This window comes from Euprymna scolopes, chromosome 27 (genome assembly GCF_053919585.1).
Source record: "Euprymna scolopes isolate OS-2025 chromosome 27, ASM5391958v1, whole genome shotgun sequence".
NCBI lineage: Eukaryota > Metazoa > Mollusca > Cephalopoda > Sepiida > Sepiolidae > Euprymna > Euprymna scolopes.
This window is the reverse complement of record NC_136508.1, coordinates 44,251,948-44,275,249: the sequence shown is the minus strand read 5'-3', so window position 1 is coordinate 44,275,249 and position 23,302 is coordinate 44,251,948.

Genomic DNA, 23,302 nt, shown 5'->3' with positions numbered 1-23,302 from the left:
TAATTAAATGAATGATTTTGTGCTACGAACAGATGCTGTCAAGAATTGTGCATGTCAATGTACTTAAAGGAATAAATTGTAAGATGATCAACATTTTGAAATTTGGAATACAGACTGTTTGTCATTTATTTGTTATATGCTCTGTAATGACTTGAGTTTCATAAATTAAAGGATTGGTGTGCATAAAACGTGGAATATAATTGAAAAAAACATATTTACACACACACACACACACACACACACACACACATACATATATATATATATATATATATATATATATATATATATATATATATATATATATATATATATATATAATTTTGGGGGAATTAGACCTAGAGTCTAAAGAGCAGAGTTTACTTTAATGTATTAGTAAATGTACTAATACTATTTAAAAAAAACAGTGCTTGCTGTAATGAAGATATATAATAAGCTCAATAGGTATGGATATCCTAGAGCTATTTAAATATCGAGTAAGGTGATTCATCATTTTTGAATTGAAAATCAGTTTCAAAAGGAAAAAATAAAACAAAATCAATTGTTTGTACGATCGTTTCGGAAACGATGTATGTATTGAAATAGACAGTAAGTCCTGAACAATAATTTTAGAAAAAGATTTTTTATACTTAAACAAAGTCTTCTCATCAGCAAAATAATGTGGGAGGGGGGAGGGGTTAAAGACACCAAAATAAACTAGCTTTTTTGTATTAAGGCAGATATTCCTTTTTTCCGCCTGTTTTTAAAGTTGGTTCTTATTTTAGTTCCTCTTTTTCTTGGCATGTTGTTAAAAGTTGTCTATTAATGGTTGAAATAATTAATCAATACAAAGATTCTAGTTTATTTTAGTGTCTTTAACCATGATTGTTGTTGTTGTTCCAGGTTATACAACATAACATTTAATCGATATACTTCGACTTTCTCTTAGTGATCCTCCGGAGCTTATTAATTTCAACCTTTCTGGTTTATCCAATCGAGATATCGGTCGCAGATTGAAATGTGACGAGAAAACAGTACGAATGACTGTGAGAACGCATCAAAGCACAGGTAGTGTTCGTGATGCCCCTAAATCTGGTTGTCCTAAAGTTACTTCTTACAGAGAAGACAATTCTATCAAAATTCGCAGCCTCAGAAACAGATTATAAAGGAATTTAATTTGCGAGGCTGTTTTGTAAGACACAATCCAATGATTTCTGTAAAAAAAAAAAAAAAAAAACAGAAAGCGCCGTCTGGAATTTGTCAGATGTAATTAAGATCATGAGGCTTCATGTTGGTCGAAACTGATTTTTAGCGACAAAAGCAAGTTTAATAGGCTAGGCAGTGAAAGGAATAACGAAGAATTTAAACCCAAGTACATAGTTTCAATTCTGCAACGTGGTAAAGGTTCAGTTTTGGTGTGGGGTGTTATTAGTGCCAACGGTCCAAAGTCTATAGTTCGCTTGGAAGGTCGAATTAATTCAACCAAGTACATTTATATGTTGACTGAGCATTTTTACCTTACTTTTACCGGAATTTTGATGATAATCCCATCTTCATGCAGGATAATGCTCCTATTCACACAGATGGCAATGTCAATAGGTACCTTGAAGAGCATGATATTCTGTGTTTGGATTGGTCTGCACAATCTACAGACCTCAATTCTATCGAAAACGTATGGCATTACATCAAGCAACAGCTACGCAATGATAAAATTTCAAATCTAGAAGCACTTTGGACAAAATTAAGGAGAAGTGGGATGTTCTTTCACTGCAGACTAATTCAAGGAATTCTCCCAAAATTGCAGCCTGTCAAATTGCAGAAAGGCTATGCTACTAAGTATTAACTATTTCATTGTGTTCCTGTTGTATTTGTCTTGCATTAATGTTCTAAAGTTACATTTAAATAACAATTTTTCATCGATCAGAGTTTCTTTTTGCGTCCTCGATTGGAAGTTAATTTTTTAAGTTAACGTGAACACTAGGATACTTCAATTAAAAGTCAAATCTGAACAGTTAAAACTATAGAGGATTCAAAAGCGAATCAAATGAGTTATACGATGTTTGAAGCTACATTCAATTTAGCTTAAATTTGTGGTTTTTGAAAATATTACAAGTGCTGACTTTCTTTTTTTGCGCCACTATATATATATATATATATATATATATATATATATATATACTAGTATGGGTGCTCGGCGTTGCCCGGGTGTTTGGAGGTGTATGTTGATATGTTGAGCAAAAGAAAGAAAAAAAAAGTGTCAATTTTTTTTACTTTGACCCCTATTATGACTCCTTAAAATTTATTGTTTTGGGCTCAAATTAAGTTATTAAGTTCGATCCATGTCCAAGGAACCTATATCTAAAATTTCAAGTGTTTAGATTCAAAATTGTCGGAGGAGTTTTGTAGAGTTCTCAAAGGTCAAATCGTTAAACTTTGACCCCTTAACAGACAAATTTCTGACTAAAAACCAATCATATACATTTTTTCAAATCTCAGTACCCTGTATAGTAAATTTCAAGTCTGTAGACTTTAAATTGACAGAGTTATTGCGTAGGGAAATGTACACAGACAGACACACACACACACAGACACAGACCCGTTCAATTTATATATATATATATATATATATATATATATATATATATATATATATATATATATATGTATATATAATAGTACAGAAGTTCAGAAAAACATTGGTACCGTCGGTTTCAAGCCCAGCATAAAGGGGACCAGTTAATGGTAAAACATAAATGATGTTAGGCTCTCGTCAGCCATGTTGACGAGAACCTAACATCATTTACGTGGGCTTGAAACCGACGGTGCCAATGTTTTTTCTGAACTTCTGTACTATTAAATAGATAAATATTAAATAAATAAATATTAAGCTCTTATATCGAAAAAGATTTTTTTTTTTTTGTAATCGAGTACTTTGTGGGAATTCTTTCCCAAAAAAAACAGTAAACAAATATATATATATATATATATATATATATATATATATATATATATATATATATTTATATATATATATATATATATATATATATATATATATATATATATATATATATATTATACTCTCTTCAGCCAATATTCGTCTATCTTATAACCGGAAGTGTGAAGTATATATACCTCGCGAATTCACGTTTAAAACTCGTTTTGTTAAATCCCCCCTTTTTTATCGGATGATGTAATACCTAATTTTAAACTTTGAATTATTTAAATTTAAGATCTAATTTCGAAAAAAAAGTCCTTGTATAAATCGATTTTAATTTGAACCCAAATTAATTTTAAGATCTCTTTTCTTATGTATAAAAACTTTAAAATATGTATTGGTATCGGTTAAAAACTTAAAAATTCGTTTAATTATATCGAATTACGTTTTAAAATTTCCAAAAATACGTTTAAAGTTTAAAAAAATATTTTTAATTATATCGAATATTGGCTGAAGAGAGCTTGATAAGGATACCTTAAACGGGCCTTATTATCGGGCTTGAAACCGACGGTACCAATGATCTGTCTCAACTAACAACTTTCTGTACACAAAATATAAATACGCTCTTACAATTTGGATTTTCCTTTTAATTGTGCACTCTGCTGGAATTCTTTTTCCAAAAAAAACTAATCATATATATATATATATATATATATATATATATATATATATATATATATATATATATATACTTGCACAAAAAATGTAATATGGTGGAATGAGGAGAAGTAAAAAGTCCCTACTAAAAAAAAAAAAAAGTAAAAAGATAAAAATAGAGAGAGAAAGTGTGCGAGAGAGAGATATAAGGAGAGAGAAAGAGAGATAGAGAGCGAGAGAAAGAAAAAGAGAAAAAATGAAAGTAGGTGTGTGAGAAAGTGTGTGAGAGAGAGAATACATGCCAGAGAGAGACAGAGTCAAAAACTATTTGTTGGGGGAAAAAAGAGACAGTAGGAGAGATAGTGTGTATATGCTTGTATGAGTGTGTGTGTGTGTGTGTGTGTGTGCGTGTGCGAAAATCAGTGAGAAAGAGAGTATGTGTGCCTGAGAGAGAAAAATAAACAGAGAGAGAGATAGAGATAGAAAGAGAGAGAGAGATAGAGATAGAAAGAGAGAGAGATAGAGATAGATAGATAGAGAGAGAGAGAGCAAATGCGTAATTTCCCTCTTTTCTGTAGACAGTTCCCTCCTCCATGAATTCGTCACGTAATCCTCCTCATCACTCGCTATCAGCCTCTTTTGTTATTTGAAACACATGCCTCTTAGTTTCTAAGAATTTAGTAATTTTAGTGTTTAAATTCATCGAAAGTATGTGCTTTAAAAAGAAACATAGACTTTACACAAATTAGAGTAAACAGTCCCCCGGGCGATGCCGGATAGTTACATTTCATAATAAATTCAGTAGGGTTGCCTATAACCTCTTTCTGACACTATCGCCCAAATTACATCGCCCATCATACGTGAAGCGTAAAGAATTGATTCGATACTTGACAAGATAGTGACAGATAAATCACGAAATCAATGGTTTTTGACAGATCGGTGTCTGATAAATCAATACACATGATGGAAGGGTTATACGTAAGTAAATAAACTCGTGAATCATGTTTTGCATTAAAATAGCAAAAGGACGAATTTGCACTGAATTTTTGATGATTGAAAACCCGAAAAGAACCTCATTGACTATTCGATCTATCAATTGATAGTGAAAAGACACGTCTTTCATATATATATATATATATATATATATATATATATATATATATATATATATATATATATATATATATATATATATGATTGTTAAGATGGATGAAATCCGACGATATGAAAAATAGATTGGAGATGGAAGGACCTGAACGATCAACATTTCGCCCGATTTATACGTGTTTTTTTTCAAGAGGGATGGTCATTGACGAGGGGGTCGAAAGATTTGGGGCTATATATAATGATGGGGGAGAGCAGCATGTATATAGGCATCTAATTTCCATTAAAAAAACATGCTGCTATCCCCCCATATATATAAAAGCGAAAATGTACGTATGTATGTATGTGTGTATGTTTGGATGCCTGCTAAAAACTTTCGACAGACGCGACGAAAATTCACAAACTAGGTATCACATCGAAGCTCCATCCTTTGCTCGAAAAATATCGAAACATTGGCCAAAAACGTTAACTTTTTCACCCCGAAATCGACAATTTTCGACAGGGGGTCAACAAAAACGGTCCTCTACGATTCTACGCATGCGTCAGGTGACGTCGTAACCTGATTTACTTTAAATAGTTGAAAAACCGAACTAATTTCATGTACGTCGCGTTAGCTCAGTTGGTTAAGACCTTGGTTCATTATGTAAACGGTTTGGGTTCAAATCGTGGTGTGAGATGGGGTTATTTTTCGATTTTTTAAATTTAAATATTGAACCAGTGTTATTTAAGCTATTTTTCACGTAACGTTCGTTTTTCTGTTTTTTTTTGTTTTGTTTTTTTTTTTTTTTTACTTCGCTTATTCTTAGCGACACCCCAAAACACCCGGGTACCCACCGATTTTTAAAATTTTAATATCGAAACAGGTTTATTTAAGCTATTTTTCACGTGTTCAGTTTTCTGTTTTCATTGTTCGTTTACCTTACGTTAGTTTTTTTGTCTTTTTTTTATTGTTTGATCGCCGCGTAACGGGGAAAACAAAAACTGGCTTCAGCAACTTGACGTTGTCGCACCTGCTAATTTCGGTTTATAAACGTCAACTTAACAAACTTATCAATTCATCTGTTCCCATGGTCGAGATGGTTAGGTCGCAGGGTTGTTTTTTTTCCATTTCCTTTCCACCACTGCGTCAAACGTTCGGGGTTCAAGCCTACCTTTATACTAAAACAATTGTTTTTCTTTTACACCTCCAAACAACCGGCCAACGTTTTTTTAACAGGGTTGTTTTAATCTACCCCCCACCAACACACACCTCCAAACACCCAGGCAACGCCGGGTACCCACGCTAGTCATTATATATAGCCCTTAATCTTCCGACCCTCTCGTCAGTGACCATCCCTCTTGAAAAAGCCCGCATAAATCGGGCGAAACGTTGAGCGTTCATGCCCTTCCATCTCCACTCTATCTCTCTCTCCCCCTCTCTCTCTCTCTCTCTCTCTCTATATATATATATATATATATATATATATATATATATATATATATATATATTAATATATATTAATACAATATATGTGTACAATATTTTATATATACACTAACAAGGGCGTCTGACCTTGCCCGCTCGTAAAGTATGCTTACTATATACATGCAGATTTCGTGTTTTTTTTTTGTTTTGTTTTTTGTTTTTTTTTTCATTACAGAGTCAACAGAATCTCTGTTGGATATCATACCTAATGTATAGTACTGATTTTAAAGGTAATAAAAAATAACTTGGTGCCATTAGCTAGAATAGAAACCAAAACAATTTAGTCTTCTAGCCGCGTTCCGCGTTTACATCTCGAGTCTTGTTCGAGCTAAACCGACAGACTGATAACAAAAGTATAAAATTAAACCATTTTTAGCTGTGATCAGTTTAAGCATACCCAAACTAAAAAAAATGTCGGCAAGTTGAAATGAACATGCCGACATTTTAACTTAAAAACTTCTGTACATATTAGTAATTGTCTGTATTTTTGAGATGAGGTGTTTTCATTTATTGAGATTGTCGGACTGACTTCCTCATCCTGGTTGTTATAGTCACAACGTTTTGGCCGTTTTGCCCTCCGGCCTTCATCAGGTGTTTTGTATCGCACTGGGGAATCGTTTGTTAGGAGCCTCAAACCCAACCCTTTATTATTAATACGGGGGTACCGTGTTCGGACTCCACCTAGGCTCTGGGACATAGTTGCTGATTCTCTGTTTTGAATGTTACTTTTCACTGCCTTTGTTCAGGATTGAACTCAGCACCTTTGGGTTACTGTAAACTTTGATACAACGTCTAGGACCACTCGGCGATATGTCACTAGGACAATTCTTAGTTGGTTTTTGTTAATGTTAAACCTATGTTGTTATTCAAGGTTTTCTCTCTCTATTAGAGGTGTCCAAATTTCATTCAGTTCTACGCTTGGCTCAGTAGGTTGTTATGTCCGAACATGTGAGCTGTTTCTTTAAGTTTTCTCACTTTCCAGTGGGTCTCTCTGTTTATTATTTTTACTTCATCCCATAGGGGGCGATGGTCCCCCCTCTCCATCTAGATATGGTTGGCTATACCCGATTTTTCTTTCTCCCCTTTAGTTACCACTTTTCGGTGTTCTTCCACCCTTACTTTAAGGGGCGACATGTTTCACCCTTGTAAACCTTTCTGCAACTGCATGGGATGGAGTATATGCAGTTCTTGGTCATGTTCTCCTCCATGCGGGGCTTCACTCGTACCAGGTGTCGTCTGAGTGTCGACTCGCTCTTGAATACCGTCCTGATGTTGTAGAGGCCACATATTCTCTGAATCTTTTCGGAGATGCCTCGTATGTATGGTAGGCAGATCGTTGGTGGTTTTTGGGTTTCATTCTCCTCTCTTATACTATTAACACGTCTGGTGGATAGTATGCTATCGGGGTAGTTGTTACGACGGAGGGTATTCTTCAACCTGACCATTTCTTGGTGGTATGTAATGGTGTCGTTACTTATTGTCTCTGATCGATGTTGTAGGCAGCGTGCGATTGCATGTTAGCTGGAGTCCGTAATAATAATAAAGGGTTGGGTTCGAGACTCCTAACAAACGGTTCCCCAGTTCGATACAAAACACCTGATGACGGCCGGAGGGCAAAACGGCCGAAACGTTGTGACTATAACAACCAAGATTCTGTACATGTTATTTATCTCCCCCCCCAAAACAAAGGTTTTTCTCGTTATAAACAATCCTTGGTGTACGATTACTATTTCCTGTTAGTTCCAGTTTATGTGACCAATAGTTTAAGAGTTTTTTTTCAGCTAAATATTTACACACACATACATCTATTGTTTTATTTATATTGAATGTAAACTTGCATTTTGTTATTACTAGGGCTATGGCAACAGAATATTCTTTTCATTGATTTGATTCTCGAGTATTTATCCGACACATTAAGAATCCTGTCTTTTTCTCTCTTCCTTTCCCTCTCTGTACTGCTCTAACCAAATATGCCGACCTGTTCCACGAATCCCAAAACCTCAACATGAAATATCTCCAGAAAAAAAAACTCGAATAAACCTAGAACCCCATCTTCCAACGTAGACCCCTACTACCAGGTCTCCTTCTCCAACATAAGGGGTCTACGTTCCAACCTTCCAGAGGTTGAAACCCAATTACAGGAGACGAAACCGAACATATTATTTCTAAACGAACTGGAATAGGGCCGACCACTTCCCTAGATGAGTTCATAATTAACGGATACTCTAATTTAACAGCTAAATCTGACCCCCAAGATCGCCATGGGCATGGAATATGTGCCTACATTAAAGATGGCTTCCCGTGTAGCAGGGATATCACTAGAGAAGATCCTAACTTACCCTATATGTGCTTCCGGGTTGCACTTGCTTACACCACTGCATTTATATTTGCCCTCTATCGGCCCCACAACAGCGGAGTTACTATCTTTAAGAGCATATCTGAGAAAATAGATCACATCCTGTCTGCACATCCCTCGGCTAACATCCACATCTGTGGTGACTTCAATGTCCATAACGTGGAATGGCTGACCCATTCAAATAAGATAGACGATGAGGGGAGGTTTTGTCATGATTTTGCCATTGCTTATGACCTCACTCAGATTGTTCGCGAGCCCACCCGTGTGCCCGATACACCCGGTCAATATGCAAGCCTCCTAGACCTTTTTCTCTCAACTTCCCCTGAGCTATGTTCATGTTCCGTTCATTCTCCTCTAGGATCCTCCGACCACTCCGTTGTATCAGTTAAGATAAAAATGAAATGTAATAAGTCCCCAGACGTACCCCTCCACCGTACTGTATACCGATACTCTAAGGCTGACTGGGATAGCTTCCGTACATTCAGATCTGATTTACCTCTGCACTCCATGTTTAAAAAGTGACCTCTATAGTATCAGATCGGACCGAATGGTTAATTGTAGGTATAGGCCAATTCATACCATCTAAAAAATTCCAACAAAAAACTAACATGGTTCTCCCCAGAATGTGCTGCTGCTATCGCGCACAGAAATCACTTTTTCCATAGCTACCAACCTAATAGATGCACTGAGACTAAAGCTGCTTTCAGGACTGCCAGCAATCACTGTAAAAGAGTAATAAAAAATGCAAGAGAGCTATATGCCCAGTCTGTTAAATCCAAGGTAGCTGATCAGCGGCTTGGTTCCCACCAGTTTTGGCAAATATCAAATAGGATCCTGAACAGAAGTGTGCATTCTATCCCAACCATTATCAATGGACCAGAGGTCATCTCGTCAGCGTCAGACAAGGCCAAACTATTTGCAAAGAACTTTGCAGCTAATTCTACTCTATGCGACGAAGGCCATCAACTCCCCATATTTCCTCCTATAACACAGAACACGCTAGGTAACATACAAATATCCGTGCATGAGGTCGCCAAGCTAATCAAGAACCTTGATTCCAGTAAAGCAACTCGCCCTGACGGCATCCCAATTATAGTGTTAAAAAAACTTCAACCAGAACTTGCTCCCATACTTACGAAACTGTTTAAGCGCTGCCTTAAGAAGTGCTTTCCGACTTCCTGGAAGACCTCATCAGTTTGCCCTGTATTTAAGAATTCAGGTGATAAGTCATCTCCCTCTCAGTACAGACCAATAAGTCTCCTGTGTGTTATGAGTAAGTTACTGGAATCCATATTAAATAGGGAAATAGTCAACCACCTCAGCAGAAATAACCTTCTTAGTGACACACAATATGGTTTCCGCTCTGCAAGATCTACCGCAGATGCGCTGACGGTTATATCTCACAGGATTAGCGAATCTCTGTACAAAGGCTTCCTTTCTAGGGCAATTGCTCTTGACATATCAAAAGCATTCGACAAGGTATGGCATAAGGGTCTACTTCACAAGATTTCCAGCTACGGTATAACTGGAAATGTTTTCTCAGTTATTAAATCATTTCTCTCCGATAGGCTCATAAGAGTAGTGATCGATGGACAAAAATTGGAGGCCTGCAGTATAAATGCTGGAGTCCCTCAGGGGTCAATCCTGGGTCCAACTCTCTTCCTGATCTACATCAATAACCTCCCTAAACACATACTTAAATCATTCGTTGACATCTATGCTGATGACACGACCATCTACAGCAACACATCAAAGGCTGTAAATGACAAAGTTCTCTCTGATTCTCTCTCCTCTGATCTCGAGCACGTGGTTCAGTGGGGGAAGACGTGTCTGGTTACCTTTAATGCATCTAAAACCAAACTCCTATCCTTACATCATCAACGCTCTGATCCTCATCTGGAATCAATTGTGATGGATGGCTCTCGTCTGGGTGAGGCCCCGTGTTTTGAGAAGCTTCTGGGTTTGACCTTTACTCCTGATCTGAAATGGAACACGTACATCAAGTCTGTTGCCAATGTCGCTGGAAAGATGGTGGTATCCTTCTACCGCTCCAGAAGATATCTCACTACTGATGCAATTCTCTATCTATATAAAAGCCAAGGACGTCCAAGGGTGGAATACTGCTGCTGCCATATCTGGGCAGGAGCTGCTAAAAACAGTCTATCCTGCCTTGACAGAGTACAAAATAGACTTCGTGGGGGATGCCCTTTTCTCTACCCTGCAACCTCTCTCCCACAGAAGAGACGTTGCGAGCCTATCCTTGTTTTATCGTTATTTCCATGGCAGGTGCTCGTCTGAACTTCAATCTCTGGTCCCCCCTCGCCAATCTTTCACGAAAAACACCCGTCTAGCCGAATCCACTGCGAAATATTTCCCCCACTCTTTATCTGTGCCTAAATCAAAACGTGGATTCCATGAACAAAGCTCCTTTCTTAGAACTGCACGCCTGTGGAACTCTGTTCCGTCTGCATGCTTCCCACCTGACTACAACTTGGATGTGTTCAAGTCCAACGTTAACAAATTCCTAATGAACCGCCCCCTTAAGTAAACACTTCATCAAATCTCCACACTAACGTAATGTACGTACTTGCAATAACCCTTATCCCTGAGTGGCTTCTGGATCTTGATAAGTGGTGATCACTGTGTAAAAAAAAACCTGAAAACCGCATCACTCCATATAAAAGCATATAAGATATCAACGGATACACACTCGAGAGTCAAAACAATGAAAAGAATATGCTGTTATCCTAGCCTTAGTTATCACTTGCCTTACTATGGTCAGATGGAAGTTTTGTAATGTGTGATATTTCGTGAAAATAAGCCTTCCTCAGATATGAGTTCAACGTTAATTAACACTGGCAAGGTAAGTCGACGTTGCCCGGGATTGAATGATAATCAAAGACTGTTTCACACTCCCATATTTTTATTGTCATCAAAATCGGTGAAATCACCCATGTTTCAATCAAATTGATTGACTGCCTGCTCTAATTGGAAAGCCATCATAGTGCACCGAAAGGAAGCTTCAAACGCCTCTCGCAGTGACTTAGTTCACAATATATTGTAGTCTACATTGCACTGCAGAGAACCTACTGTTGATTTTATATGCCTGACCTTACTGCTTGTGCAGTTATAACGGTTTAAATTTAAGTTTAAAATGAAAAAGTTAAGCATCTTGATGGAATTGTGCTTTAAATAGAAACATTCATTTCGAACGCGACCCTGTCATATCAAAGAACCAACTGTTAATTTATAGATGTCGGGTCTTTCAAATGTACTTATGATGTTAGGCTATGTAAAGCCTTAATTTTAGTCAAAATCGCCTGTTCCTTTTTTAATCTTTTTTTTTTCATTATCGATTATCGATACTTATCGGAGGCATTCCGATACAAAGCTTACCTAAAAACACTGCCAGGCACATAAAATACATTTGTGTGAAATTTCATAAAAATCGGCCCACCCGTTTTCGAGTCCATAGGGTACGAACACACACACACACACACACACAAAGTTCCTTTTAAATAATAGTAGAAATATTCTTTTCTCTTTTTAACCCCCAAACAAAGCATATTGCCATTTGGACATAAGGGGCTACGATTTGGGATCATGTTTAGTAGGGGACCGTGGGGAGTTAATCAAAAAATAAATAAATAAGTAAATGTTTATTTTGTAAAAAAAGAAATTAAATAAGTTCATTTTTATTTTATAAAAAAAATTAAATAAGTAAACGTCTATTTCGTAAAAACTTACGAGATCCCCGTTCAAATCTACGGTGCTTTTTTTTTTTTTTTAAATAAGAAAGATAAAAGAAATTCGAAATATTGAATTTCAATTAAAACTGATAGTATGTATTGAATTGTCATGTTTAAATTAGTAAAATATCCAAAAAATATGAAAAATGATAAAGCAGAAAAGTGATTATTAATGAAATTCATTTTCGAAGTAGATTGCAAGTTATATATATATATATATATATATATATATATATATATATATATATATATATATATACACACACACAGATATATATATATATATATATATATATATATATACACACACACACAGATATATATATATATATATATATATATATATATATATATATATATACGTAATGAATAGAATAAAAATGGGAGGTAATTCCAGTCTATCTTGTTCATTTATTACATCCCTTCCAAAAAAATAATTGCGGATGAATATTCTTGAAATCATGAAAGTATATGTTTTATGTAATAATGCAGTAATGTGTTTCTTAATTGCAAGTAAACAACAATTAAGTAAATAATATTGTTTTTAGTTGAAATCGACATCAAAATTAAGTTTTTAATCACAGTGATAACCATTAGACCAGCTTGACACGTCTTTAAAAAGTGTTTTCAAAACTATTTATTCTTCACATAAGCGTCAAATTTACACAATGCAGTGCACATAACCGCCTGCGACACCTAGTACGTGATGCCCTTTTTCCTTTCCCTGCAAGCTCTTTCCCACATGTCGCGAGCCTGTCTCTGCTCTATTGCAAATGCTCGGCTGAACTCCAATCTATTGTCCCTCCTTGCCAAACTTTCACAAAAAACACACGACTAGCTACAACTAATATATATGATTCCACCCCTCCCCACTCTCTATCTCTACCGTAATCTAAACGCAGATTGCATGAACAAACTTCTTTCCCAGGACTGCCGGCCTTTGGAACACTGTTCCGTTTGCCTGTTTCCTGGTTGAAGATTACTATGTTATCTTCAATTTTTTTTTTTACATAGAGGTCTCCACTTATCAAGGCCCGGAAGCCGCTCGGGGATAAGGGTTATTGCGTGTACAGTAATCAATGGGATAGTATCGTAGTAATCGTTAGGATTGGAGATTTGATAAAGTGTCTTACTTAAGTGGGCTGTTTGTCAGGAATTTGTTTATGTTGGACTTGAATACATCCAAGTTGTAGTCAGGTGGGAAACAGGCAAACGGAAGAGAGTTCCACAGTCGTTCACTTCTAAGAAAGAAGCTCTGCTCATGGAATCTACGCTTGGATTTAGGCACAGGTAAAGAGTGGGGGAAATTAATGACAGTGGTTTCAGCCAGACGGGTGTTTTTCGTGAAAGATTAGCGATCCAATGTGAACAAGTTCTTGTTGAGACGTCTCCATAAATAATCCAACTCTGTCCAGTTTACATCGTTAAAGATTACTATAATACCACCTTGCATTCATCAACCATTATCCTAGAGTGGTCTTGGGCCTTGATAAGTGGTGACTACCAATTAAAAGAAAATAGCGAATTTCGGAAAACTAAACATGAATTTAAAATAATAAAAAAAAAATGTTATCTACTGATTTTTGTTTAATTAAAAGAAATGATATCTACTTAAATTTCATGTCAAAAATACTTAAATAATTATCACATTATTTAAAAACAAAAGAATCCTAAAAAACCTTTGAGAAAATATGACATAATAACAAGGGAAGTAACTCAGTTATCCTAAAAACAAGCTATTTACCTCCCTTTGAAACTTTCTGGTGTTTTTTTTTTAGCCAAAAAATATTTTATTTTCGCTAATTTTCGTCAAAAAATGCTTTTGTTAATAATGTTTTTTCTACCTTATAGTTTTTCTTAATTTGTGGATGTATGCATTATTTCAACATGGCAAGCGTTTTTGGTGCAAATTGACTACAATAACGAACTTCGCAATAAACCAACGATCTCTATTTATAGAGACCATTGGTTTACTTTGGAATTCAATATTAAAAATTGCGAATATCGTTATTATAGTCTATTTGCACCAACAACGCTTATACCAAGATAAATCTTTAATTTATATAATAATCAAGCAGTGTGAGGAGGAGGGGGGGTCCTGGACCTAAAATACGCTTAAATATGATATTTTAATTTGCCCAGATTTCGTATATATTATTATAGAGTTATAATTTCAAATTAAAAAAAAAAAAAGTCTTTACGTGCCATCAGCTAGAATCGAAACTGTAACATTCAAAGCTGGTGACGTTACCACTGTACCAACGTGACACGAACATCAAGTGACTAAAAATTAAAAATTAAAAATAAATTAAGATGAATGTAGAATTTTGATCCATTTTTCATTCCTTAAAAACAATTTTAACCGGTTAAAACCCCGTAAAAGAACGGACTATAAAAATTCCAATCATCTGCAGCTTCGAAGGAGTAGAGTTAAAAATATGGAGACAGACAGACAGACAGACATATAGCTTTTATTTGTATTAGATTATTTCAAAAAACGTTTCAAATTTAAATGGTTAGTTTGTGGTTACATGAAAAGAAGACTACAAGGAAATTGTTAGGAAGCAAACAGGATATGTTTCTGTTTTCTTGTAACTAAGAAAAAATGTTTTTCTTGTTTCTATTTAAAAAAATCATAGGACAATTTTTACAATAGACAATAAAACGAGACAATATAAAATGTTATATACGTCCAAATTAAAAAGGCCGACTTTCTAAGTAAACAAAAAAAAATGAGCTCATAGGCGGAGCCAATATTAACCGTATGTATCGCTTGAAAAAAAAAACAACAATAACAAAATCTAAATTTATAAGCGATAAAAATAAACAGCATAATTAATCTAGAGATTATGGCCTAACGGTTAAGGCACCGGACTGTGGTAAACATGGTCTGAGGTTCGATCCCTAGAAACAGTTGAACTACGCTGATGAGAGGTAATGACATCGAAACACGCGTGTACGTAGATTACTGTTTTAAAAATAATGAATAAAAATGTTATATACGTCCAAATTAAAGGGCGACTTTCTAAGTAAATAAAAAAAAGGCGGAGCCAATATTAACCGTATGTATCGCTTGAAAAAATACAACAAAACAATATATATATATATATATATATATATAAAACTACTTAATTTACTCACATAAAATTAATATACGAAAGTATAGATTTATGCGTAAACTTTAAGCATTTACTTCAAAAGTGCTCAATACGTAGGTAGAGCTAGTTAGTAATTTATAAAATGTATATGGCGATTAAGCTACACTGAATATTCCGCGTTTCATCCACTCTAGGACTCTTCAGGCTAATGCGCATTTACATGAAGAGTCCTAGAGTGGATGAAACGCGGAATATTCAGTGTAGCTTAATCGCCATATATATATATATATATATATATATATGTATATATATATATATTCAGTGTAGCTTAATCGCCATATATATATATATATATATATACATATATATATATATATATATGTATATATATATATATATATACGAGCAAACATTTAATAAAACATGTTAAAAAACACATCGAAATGAGTTAAAAACATATTTAATCTGAAAAGGAAACACTAGATAAGTGGATAGTCCTTAATCCGCGGAGTTTCGAAGAAATACTTTCCTTCTCATCAGAGGGTAGGAATTAGCAAAATGCGGGATCGGATTTTGCATGCAAAAGTATTTGATGAAACAACAAGTAAGCCAAAGATCTTACTTGATAACAAAAAAAGTGAAGCAGAGGGAATATGGTTAAGAAAAAGGTGATTACACATGAATGGATAGTCTAGTGGAAGATAAATAATCCAGTGACGGTAAAATCCAAATATATAACGTCAAGAAAGTTAATTGAATTTTCATTTGCACAAGTAAAATCCAAGGAAATACCGTAATTGGAAGAAGGAAATCCCGTAATTGGAAGAAGATGTTATATATATATATATATATATATATATATATATATATATATATATATATATATATATATATATACAGCAAATAATGTTACCCAAGCCAAGATAAATTACTCCTCTACCTTGCTCGATAGATTATTTTAGCATTTTGACTTATTTTAAAGCATTTATTCAGTTTGAAAAACAAGTAATGTTCGAGTGTTACGTTAGAAAAAGAAAAAATGACCGACGAACAAGGGTGATATCTTTGAAATCTGAATAACCGCACAAATATCGAAAAATAAACAAAGTACTGGTAGGAACCCGCTCAATAAATATTACTGTAACATTTAAAACACTAAAAACTTATTTATCTAGGGAGAAGAGTAACTTATCTTGCCTTTGGTAACAGTTATTTGTTATGTATTTGTGTTTTAACCAATTTTCTATTTTGTTGTCTCTAGTCAAAAATGCCCAAATCGTGAATAAAACAAAAGGAACAAAAATCTTTTGTAAGCATAAAATCGAGTTTCATGAACTTAGTTTGTCATGAGTAAACATCATGAACACTTTAGAGATTTTGCTTGGAACAACGTGCAGTATCTGTTTGATGCTATAATTGTTTTATTCTGTCCTTGGTCAGTGAAGGAAGCAATTTTACTTTTGTTCCAATCCAGAATGGCATATTTTTTTTTTTTTTTTGGTGGCTGGAATTTATATCTAACTCTCCCCTAGTGGGGAGGCAAGAAAATAAGAACATATACTAAAAAGAATTAAAAAAAAAGAGTTTGTCAGTTCTGTTGTTGGTATTTTTTTTTTTTACGTAGTATTCATTAAGAATTGAAATGTGTTTTTGTTTTTTTTAATTTTTTTTTTCATTTATTAAAATTTTTCAAGGTCAGTTATTTCTTAAAAGTCGTGTTTTTAAATTAGATTTTCTTTTGTAAAGTGGCCGAAAAAATATCATATATTTTTTTTTAATCTAAACTGATTTTTTAAATTGATTTTTTGTGTACGTCTTGTCCTGGTTCAAGTTATCTTAAACCGAACGAATGCCCCACCAACTTGGTTTAATCCACCAAAACTTTGTGTGTCTGTATATATATATATATATATATATATATATATATATATATATATGTGTGTGTGTGTGTGTGTGTGTGTGTGTGTGTGTGTGTGTGTGTGTATGGTCAATATATATAATACTATCTAGTGATAGTTCGATCGATTATTTATATCGATGCATATATATATATATATATATATATATATATATATATATATATATATATATATATATATATAGGGTGGAGAGGGCTCCTGTAAGCCGTGGTAAAGGCAACCTTTCTAGGAGAAGCAAATCTCTGATTTAAAAAAAAACATAAAGCGGGAGACCAGTACCCGAGTTCAGCTAGTCTGCAGTTTAACTTGTTGCTGGTTATCTTGCTCTTGCTTGTTGCTGGATCTCAACATTTTGAACCGAGAGAGAGAGAGAGACTTAGCTGTCGTACAAAGCTAAGACTCTGTTGTAACATCATCTGTGTATAGATACTCCCTCAGGCATTTGTCTATTAAAATGGTCCTGTAGCAATGGAAGTCATTTTTGGGCTCATGGAATTTAAGCGTCTGAGGAAGTGGCACTCGTCTGACAAGACGTTGCAATCATCATATATGTGTGTGTGTGTGTGTGTGTGTGTGTGTGTGTTTGTATACTTAGAAATATGTGTAAATAAAATATCAATACAAAAAATATATAAATGTTTATATATTTTCTGTATTTACTTCCATGTGTTGACGTGTAGGAATACAAAAAATCTTGGAAAAAAAAACGAAAATGTTTCTTTCAAAAGCACATAATTTCGACCGATCTTTCCGTCTTCCTCAGTGTGAATGAGTACTAGATATTTATATATATATACATATAGATAATCAGACATATGCATACACACATGTATATGCATACACACATACATGTGTGTGTGTGTGTGTGTGTGTGTGTGTGTGTGTGTGTGTGTGTGTGTGCGAGATCGTGACTTCCTGTCACTTGATCATTCTAAGATCGTCGATCGTCTGTATTAAACATTAAGCTTAATTAATGTTGAAATTTCTCTTGATTTCGTGGGGGTGAATGGTGGTCTTGGGGTGTGTACCTGTATAATGAGGTGGCTCCGTGACGGGGTTCGAATCCTCCGAGCAGCAGTGATTGCGTAAGCATAAAACACAAGTATTAAAATGATTATATATGATTAAATATGTATATCGATGGATCAAAGTTGCATCATAGACTTTGATCTGTAAATTTATTTATGAATTAAGAATCAAAAGTTTGGATATTTAGCTTTGTATTTGAAGTATATGAAAGAATTTATATATATAGTAAGTTATAAAATATATAACTTACTAACTAGCTCTACCTACGTATTGAGCACTTTTGAAGTAAATACTTAAAGTTTACGCATAAATTTATACTTTCGTATATTAATTTTATGTGATTAAATGAAGTAGTTATATATATATATATACACACACACACACACACACTCTCTCTCTCTCTCTCTCTCTCTCTCTCTCTCTCTCTCTCTCTCTCTCTCTCTGTGATACACGCGCGCGCACACACACAAACATACAGTTATTTTTGCAATATTGCAGTTTGGAAAGCAACCTATATTAATATTCTTTAGCGTTCATGCATCATGTTGCAGAGCTTATTTTATTCTAATTGTTAAAAATCCTTATGTATTAGTCTTAACGTCCCCCAAATAAAAAATTAAAATTAAAAATTAAAAAAAAAATAACATAATAAAAAAAAATAAAACATAAAAATAAAAAATAAATAATAATAAAAATAAAAAATAATAAAATTAAAAATAAAATAATAAAAAACATTTTTAAATAAAAAAATAATAAAAAATAAAAATAAAAAAATAAAAAATAAAATAAAAAAGTGCATTCTTATTCTACAAACGGAAAAATTAAGTCAAGTGAACTCTTTCGTACATTGTTGTAAAGAATAAACGCAGCCCAAAATACTAATCTCCACTTTCTTTCAACGCTACTTTCTTGTGATCAAGAGCAGTGGACTGCTTGAAATACAAAATAAATAAATAAATAAAATAAACTTAAATATAAAAACGACAACATCGTTTTTATGCCCCCAAAAAACCCTCATAACCGTTGAAACTACTATTCTAGAAGCATACGTGGACATCTTAGCATTATATATATATATATATATATATATATATACATACATACACATATATATACATATATATACATACATATATATACACATATATATACATACATATATATATGTATATATATAATATATATATACATGCATATATATATATACATATATATACATACATACACACACAAATACACATATATATATATGTATGTATGTATATATATATATAATATATAATATATATATATACATATATATATATATAATATATATATATGCATACATATATATTATATATATATATATAATATATATATATGCATACATATATATACATATATATACATACATATATATATATGTATGTATGTGTGTATGCGTGCATGTTCATGTGAGCATATGAAGATGAAAAATGAGCGTTGTGCAAAACTAAAAATGTCCAATTTTAAATAAAATTTTCACAATTAAAAAATAAAAATTTTATGAAAAAGTTTCGAAATAATAAAATTCAAAATTAATAATAAAATTAATAATTATAAAATATAAAATTATCAAATGCATAACGATAAAATATCGAATTATAAAACTAAAAAGGATTACATACTTTTATGATTATTGATTAGAAAACTTTTTATATATACAAATGTGACGAAATGCATATTTTTTAAAGAAGAAAGAGGGGGGGTGTCAGAGAACGAATTGGCCTGATGAATTCCGTTGTACAACAAAACACAAACTTATTGCAATAAATGCATATGCTTATACTACGACTAAGCTACACATTTATAATATCCAAGAAAAATTATGATACACGCATACACACACTAAAATACAGGGTGTCAAAAAAAAAAATGAAAGACGTTGAAGAAAGATGATACACATATATAACACACTAAAATACAGGGTGTCCAAAAAGTCACTAAAGGGTTTTGAACTTAAATAGATTTTTATTTTTAAGGATACCTGTTTTGGAGACGCCTAATAATTAACATAGGCGGGTGAGTGAGATTTATAAAGGTATCAATTACCAATACCGGGGGAGTCCGGCAACGACCGTCAAATAGGCAAGACGCTTATGCTGCCTCCAGTAAGACATGCAACACGCCACCTGCTGGAATATCTCCAACTGAAGTATATCTGAAGACATGTAAATATGTATATAACTTTTCTTCCTAATATATTATTGTATACCTTTACTTTCGTGTTCTTGTTAATTATTTGTGCAGACACAACAATACCTTTCTATAATCTTAACACAATCTAAGACAATTTAAAAAATGATGCAAAATTTAAACAATCTTTATTTATGAAAAAAAAATGTCTTTTAAACGTTGTCCGTTTTTTCTTTCCAAAACCATATTCATGACAGATTGCAGAATCTCTGGATTGCGATTTAACTCCCTTATTTCGTTCCTGATGTTTTCCGTAAATTCTTGCAGGGTTTAGGGTTTGTTAACATACACTTTTCCTTTAAGATATCCACACAACAAAAAATTCAGGGCTAGTCAGATCTGGGGAACGTGGTGGCCATTTGATATTGCCATAGAGAGAGATAATATGCGAAGCTGAAAATGGGCAACATTTAAAAGACATTATTTTTCATGAATAAAGATTGTTTGCATTTTATATTCTACACAAATAATACTCAATGTCTTAATCAGATAGTGTGAACATTGCAGAATGATATCTCAAAAAATCTAGAATCTATTAAAAATCTATTAAAAATCTAGAATCTATTAAAATCTATTAAAAATCTAGAATCTATTAAAAATCTATTAAAAATCTAGAATCTATTAAAAATCTATTAAAAATCTATTAAAAATTTAGAATCTATTAAAGTTCAAAATTCTTCATTGACTTTTTGGACACGCTGTATAAAAATATATTAAAAAAAGTCAAATATGATGCAACGAATTGAAAAATGAATGCAACTTTTCTTCCAGTTTTCGGATTTTGTAATCATGCCTTTATTTATTTTTTTAAGTTAATAAGTTCTTTTGCTTCTGATAAGTTAAGGACAGAATAAATTTTAAAATTTACATAATAATTGCATGAATGATTCTGTGGACCGAAACAGGTGCTGCCAAGCATTGTGCATTTCAACGTACATAAAAAATAAACGGTAAGATTTTCAACATCTTGATGATATTTGGAATATAGACTTTTATTATTTACTTGTATGTGCTCTGTAGTTATATTTAACATATATCGAGCTTCATGAATTAAAGGAGTGGTATGAATAAAAAGTGAAATTGAATAAACATATTTCTCTCATGTGTGTGTGTGTGTATGCGTGTATGTGTGTGTATGTGTGTATGTATGTGTGTGTATGTGTGTGTATGTGTGTGCATGTGTCTGTGTATGCGTGTGTGTATGTGTGTGTGTATGTGTGTGTAGGTGTGTACGTGTGTGTATGTGTGTATGTGTGTATGTTGTGTATGTGTCTGTATGTGTCTGTATATGTGTGTATGTGTGTATGTATATGGGTATGTACGTGTGTGTATGTGTGTATGTGCCTGTGTATGTGTCTGTATGCGTGTGTGTATGTGTGTATGTGTGTGTATGTGTGTATGTGTGTGTATGTGTGTGTATGTGTCTGTGTATATGTGTGTATGTGTGTATGTATATGTGTATGTATGTGTGTGTATGTGTCTGTGTATGCGTGTGTGTATGTGTGTGTATGTATGTGTGTATGTGTGTGTATGTGTGTGTATGTGTCTGTGTATGCGTGTGTGTATGTGTGTATATGTGTGTGTATGTGTGTATGTGTGTATGTATGTGTGTATATATATATGTGTGTGTGTATGAGTGTGTGTATATGTGTGTGTGTATCAGTGTGTGTACGTATGTGTGTGTATATGAGTATATGTGTGTGTATGTGTATATATGTGTGTGTGTGTGCATATATATTGTGAAAGGAATATACATCTATCATATTGCTGTTACTTATTACTTCAGTAAATTTATTGAGATTGTTTTTCTATTACAAATTTTCTATTATCCTACCTCTCTTACTTCCCCCATCCCTCTCTCTCTCTCTCTCTCTCTCTCTCTCTTTCCCTATCAGTCAATCAATCAATCAATCAAAATAATACCTCCATTTGAACTTGTCTTTCAAACATAAAACTCGCTTACAAAAAAGGGCGTGTCCTATATTTGACTCGCTGCCACGCCCGGTTTTTATTCTGCCCTCCCACAATGTCTTTACGCATGCCTTAATTTCTACCATTTTTACCCTCCCCTCGTTCCGTATTGATTTTTTTTTTTAAATTACTTATAATCTTAACCCCTTTCTCTCATTCGCGCGCACGCAGATTAGAGGATTAATTCTATAATAATACATACGCAACGTGCATAGATGAAACTATCATGTTAAGCGAATTGTACGACCGGGCAACGCCGGTCGTCCAGCTAGTTTATGTATAAAACATTTTAATAAAGAAAGGTGCTTCTTCGTTATTGGAACGAAAATCAAAAAAAAAAAATTTTTTCCATTGAAAAACCAATGCACACAACTTTTTTTTTGTATTTCAATCTCAACTAAAACCAATGTTATCTATTTGTTTGTCATGTAAGAATTAGTGAAAAATTGCTGCATTATTATGTAAAAACTTGTGCTCTGAAGATTTAAGGAATTTGTGATATCCGCCATTAATTGTTACAAGATGGACTGCAGTTACTTCCCCTGACTTCAGGCTGTTTATTTATGTACAATTTGAATTTTAGGTATTTTTTTACGACCTGCCCCAGCGTAGTCTAAACAACCCCAACAACCCCATGTAAAGAACGGCTTTCGGAATAAACTCCCCCAATCTTCCCATGTTAATAACGACTTTCGAGGTTGGGGGTATGTTTATTCCGAAAGCCGTTCTTAACATGGAGTGTTTATAATACGCTAGAGCATGTCGTAAAAATTTACCGATTTTTTTTCCGTAAATTATTTTCATTAATATTTAATTTTTT